Here is a 5,426-nt window from a genome sequence, read left to right as displayed (position 1 = left end):
AGGATAGCTGATTTATATGTGCCAAGGAGAGTTTTATAGGTTATTAGATCTAATGGATCGTACCTAAGTCTCTACCTCCTCTCGGCTTGGCAAAGGATTTGCTTTTTTTCCCTTAAGGACTCATCGTACCAAAGGGCTCCTTTCCCTTTATCTCTAATAGGCATGGGCGGAAAATCCGTTCCGCTCGCGGATTTTGCGGATTTTCGGGAAATCCGCAATCCGCGAGATTTGCGAATCTCCCGCAAAATCCGCAAATCCGCGAGCAGCGGATTTTGCTCGCACTGCTCGCACTGTTCGCGTGAGTTCGCGTGAGTTCGCGCCCCGCGAATAAGTGCAAAATTGCAGAAATAGGATCTTAGCAAAACTGAAAGTAACTACTTACCAGGTTCAAAAGTTCAGGCTCATCATTAGTAGCCATTTCCTGTAGTGCTTCCTGAGGGGCCCCTCCAGAGTTCAGTTGCCAGTTGAAACTATTATGTGACCCTGCTCTGAACCTCAGAATAGTTACACATATGCCACAAAGGTCCTGAATTACAGCTAAGGGAGACAAGCAGGAGCCAGGCTGGAAGTTAAAATCCATTAATCAGCCCCTAATTCATTATTGTCAGTTGGGGCAGGGCAGGTGTTATAACTAATTTTGCAACAATGAAAGCACTTAGCAAGTGCAAAAGATCACTAATCAGGGCGCACTAAGGAAGCAGGTGCCAGCTAAAAAAATATTCTGTGACACATTAATCAGCCCCAAATTAATTCAGGTCACTTGAGGCAGGGAAGGTGTGCTTTGCTTTGCCGAAAATAATGTACACTGGACAACCAGAGGGTGTGGTGATGAAACAGAGGGTGGCATGGGTGGGCCAGAGGGTGGCATGAGTAGTCAGAGAGTGGCAGTGGTGACAGAGAGTGGCAGTGATGAAGAAGAGTGTCCCAAACAGGCTGGACACGTAGAAACAACAAGTTCGCGAAACTTGCGACCCGACAGGTAAGTTCGCAATTTGCGAAAGTGTACAAAACCCTCGCGAACTGGCAGAAACACGGGCGAACACAAAAAAAAAAAATCCGCAAATTCGCGGGAATTCGCGGATTTTGCGGATTGCGAATCCGCAAATCCGCAAAATTCGCGAACGCGAGATCCGCAAAATTCGCTCATGCTTAATCTCTAACCCTTTCTTTCCGTTCAGGCACCAAGGAATTAAAAGGCCTGACAATCAGGAGAACAGGGCTGCGCATTTGTGATCCAGGTTATCCTCACTTAGCACAGGGACTGGGATAAAGTGGAGTAAGGCGATTAAGGAATCTGCCTCAACGTTCTTCAATAGCCTAAGTTTCCTCCACAGAGGTGGTGGCTGCAAGAGTGGGCTATCCATGGGGACCCAGTATCTCATCAGCGAATGGTCCGACCAGGCACAAGGACTGATATCAGTTATCTGTGCCAGCTGTTTGAAGGACCAAATTAGGTCTAACGTGTGCCCGTTAATATGGGTAGTTCCGTTTACTATTTGCGCCATTTCCATAGAGCTCATATTTGACTGAAATAAAAATTCCGCAGCTTCTCTATACAACCTGTCCCAGTGATAGTTAAAGGGCAGTGCAGCTAACCCTGCGACTGCCCCAGGCGCATCCTGGGAAAGCTCCAGGGTGATTGACAATTGAGTGACCCTCAGACAGGCGTAGACCTGGGAGAAACCCGGAGCAACTAGGTGCGTTCAAAGTGTCAATGATCAATGTGTCCTGCAATTCACACTAATTCTGCAGCTAGCTGTATTCTTCATAAACACACAAGCCAAACGATCCACCGCCAAGAGTCACAGGCAACTTTTTGAAAATGTTCAGGAGAGGCGGGAGGATGGCAATGCGGTCCATCCAACACCCGCGCAGCAAGCTAGTGCGGGCGCCCCGCTTAAGGCTTCCTTTCTGAGAGTCAGACGGCACCGTTGGGCATGGAAGGGGGCACCAGGTGCCACAGGAGCAGGCAGCCCCATAGCTGCTGATCCCTCCCGGTTTAACCATGAGGGACCGCGCAAGTCTTCAAACCCCTCGGCCCGGCTGCCTCGGACTGGGTTGAAAAGGGTACCTGGCAATGAGGGACGGTCACACCACCTGCACATCAGCCTTCCGTCGCCGGGCAAAACAAGAGCCATGTGAGAGGGTTGTTGATTTTCAGCCCACCCCCCCCCTGGCCTGGGGGCTATGGAATGGAAGAACCAGGTGGCTCCCCATCCCGCACGCCTCATGGGAGGAGCTTGGGTCCCCTCGCAGCCCCTTGGCCCCTTCTCTTTCAGGCCGCCCTGTCACGTGAGAAGGGCCCTTCCTTGGTCGCCCTGATCCCAGTAGGGCAGGAACTTGGGCAATGGAGGGCCCAGCCGGCAGCAGGGCTTTTTGAGGGGGGATGGTACCATCCCGAGGATACACTCCCATTCAGTTTCCCCCCACTGCAGGGGTCGTGCCGGGTGATCTTAGTTTCTGTCTCAGGAGGGCCTACTGAAATGCCCATCCCCGAGAGGGACAGGGAATGGGACTGCCCACTGTCCCCGCTCCCTCAAGCATCGGTCAGGTCCTCCCCAGTGGAAGAGGTCACCCGAAGGCCCAGTCCTTACCCAAAGGCCCCATGCAGCCGCATTCCGATCAGCTGTCCGGGGCAGACTAGGGCAGGGCCAGGCCATGTGCCTACAGTGTGTGCTTGAAGGAGGCAGCCAAGGGCTTTGGGTTGGTGCCATCGGTCACCCGACCTGCTACGCAGTTAATGATCCTTCAGCAGGTTCAATTTGTCAATCCTTTCTGTGTCCGGGCTGGGTGAGGTTTCCTATGTTGAGTCAAATTAAGCCACAAGCTCCCCTCCTAGTGGTGCCCTTCCGTCAAATCCTTAAAGTTTCAGCTGGGCAACAATACACCCCCGGAACCCAAAGACTTTGGTTTCCCAGAAGCTGCTTGGCGGGTCATGGGAATAACGCCGCCGGATCTCTAGTCGGCATTGTTTATGGTTGAAACTACGACGGTATCTGATCGTCTTTGAACCTCCTACTTTCATCTTTGCTCAAGGAAAACTTTCTTGGCAAATGCTTTTGCTTTGGTTCGTCTTGCTCCGGTCTAAGCATTTCACCTCTAGCGGCAAAATATGAATGCCCCCGGCCATTCCTCTTAACCATGGCCCCAGTTCTGAAAACCAACAAAATAGAACCGGAGTCCTATTCCATTATTCCTAGCTGTATTTAGGCGACTGGCCTGCTTTAAACACTCAAATATTTTCAATGTAAATGCATCGGACCCCCAGGACACTCTGTCAAGTGCATCAAGGGGGGCTCGAGAGGCAGGTGCTGGGACAGGCAGTAGCTCGCCTCGTGGCAGACAGTCAGCTGGATCCCAAGATCCAACTACAAGCTTTTTAACTGCAGCAACTTTAATATATGCCATTGGAGCAGGAATTACCACAGCTGCTGGCTCCAGACTTGCCCTCCAATGGATCCTCGTTAAAGGATTGAAAGTGTACTCATTCCAATTACAGGGCCTCGAAAGAGTCCTGTATTGTTATTTTTCGTCACTACCTCCCCGAGTCAGGAGTGGGTAATTTGGCCGCCTGCTGCCTTCTTTGGATGTGGTAGCTGTTTCTCAGGCTCCCTCTCCAGAATCGAACCCTGATTCCCCGTTACCCTTGGTCACCATGGTAGGCACAGAAAGTACAATTAAAAGTTGATAGGGCTCTCTGCAAATTGAGAAAATTACTCAAGACATAGCTGTTCAAATTAACAGGGCGTCACAAATCAGCTAGCAACTCTAGCTCCTTGAACCCTCACAGACAATTTGCCATTAGGAGTATCAAACAGTTAAAAAACAAAAACACAAGGGGATGAAAATCTAACTCCAATTTCTAAAAAATAGAAAGAAATGTAATGTACAAAATAGGAACACATTGACTAATGTCCAATAAGGGGAAAGGGAGATACGATTTTTAGAAATAATTAGTAGAAAATTGCTCCAAAAAGCGCAAAGTGGTAATTGTGGTCAGTGGTCACATGAGACTGAAAGTACCTAGGTTTGATTTAAGGCCAACTATAAAGTAGTGCACATCTGATACACCCAGTAGATTGGCCCTGCAAGGCCTGAAAGCAGGGAAGTTCAAAAAAAGTTTAATAGTCCCAATGTGAGACGGTACTCAGTCATTTTTCTGGGGAAAAATAATTTTCCATCTTGGACAAATCTGAAAATCAACCTGACACAGTAGAATTTTCAATTGGACACTTTACATGGTCTGTGTATTCCAGCAAAATGAAGCAACAGTTTGAAAAACTGCCCAAAACTTTGTTAGGAGTATAATTCAAAGGTTTGGCTGACCTCATGGGGCTCATTTTATTGACCCCTTAGGTATTATGCAATGTATTATATTTCTGTCTCCACTCAGGGAATCATTCTCAAGATCCTTGGAAATCTTACTGTCTTTGGGCTCAAAGTAGAAGTGGTCCACACTTCACTGGTCTATCTCACAAGTCCCAGATATAATGTATAGCACATGAAGTAGGTTTGGCATAATTTCACAAGTCATCAGTGTTGTGGGAAAGTTAGGGTAAGGGTCCATCCTTGCAGGGTTCACCAAACTTTTTGGGAAGGACACCTTAAGATGCTCCTAGTACCTCTCTGACCAATGAAGTAAAAGTTCTCAGGCCCTGACCTACCTACTTGTTGAAGATCCTGTTTGACTTACCGCAACCAGGCCAACATTGCAGGTGCCATGATTTCCAAGCTGAAACAAGCCTTCGGCAACACTAAGCTTTGAGGTCTGAGGGTTGTAGGTGTGTGTGGGATTGTCATAGGGAAATCATCAGTATCCTCCTGTATCTAGCACTGAAAGTCAGACTGTAGCATACCCTGTATCCACAGCAAACCCATAGACAGAACTTTGGTAGGAAAAAGAATGCTTCTACAGCAACCAGACACAAAAGAATTGTCTTGACATCCTGTTAATTTCCTTTAAAGTTTGCCACAAGTGCTACATGGGGCTCAAAAGACTTGTCAAGCAGGATATAAAAGCTCATAGCAACAGGGTGCCAACAGTTCCTCTACATATTCTGAGGAGTGGAGTTCAGAAGACTCATTTCTGTACATTTAGGTCAACCTATTCGGTGGTCCTAGGAGGAATTTCACACATCCTTCACACCTAGTTACCACCTTCTTTATGCCAAGTTCAGGAAGGGAAAATCTAGAGAGCAAATGTGAAATAGTCTACTGGAACGTTTGACAGGAAAAAGGTGACTTTGTAAAAGTTACTTGTTCTTTATATTTATTGTAAATCCGAATTGGAATTTAGTAAATCTTAAAAATTGTTGTTTACTTTTTTTCTATGTAGTGTAAAAGCTTTATTAGTATTTTAAGCTGTATTCTGATTTCCCCCAGGGGAAAAATAGACCTGCTATTGTGATAATAGCTTTTAGGGGCAT

The 5,426-nt window shown here is 47.4% G+C and overlaps 2 pseudogenes; both read right to left on the bottom strand.

The window, feature by feature from the left end:
- Positions 1–1,651: 1,651 nt before the first annotated feature.
- On the bottom strand, positions 1,652–1,804 carry LOC147726090 (5.8S ribosomal RNA; annotated as a pseudogene).
- Positions 1,805–2,891: 1,087 nt separating this feature from the next.
- Positions 2,892–3,818, bottom strand: LOC147726089 (18S ribosomal RNA; annotated as a pseudogene; the record flags this gene model as incomplete).
- Positions 3,819–5,426: the final 1,608 nt, after the last annotated feature.

This window comes from Lissotriton vulgaris, chromosome 3_1 (assembly GCF_964263255.1).
Source record: "Lissotriton vulgaris chromosome 3_1, aLisVul1.2, whole genome shotgun sequence".
NCBI classification, from domain to species: Eukaryota; Metazoa; Chordata; class Amphibia; order Caudata; family Salamandridae; genus Lissotriton; species Lissotriton vulgaris.
The sequence above is the reverse complement of the archived record's forward strand: the minus strand, read 5'-3'. Positions and strand labels throughout refer to the sequence as shown.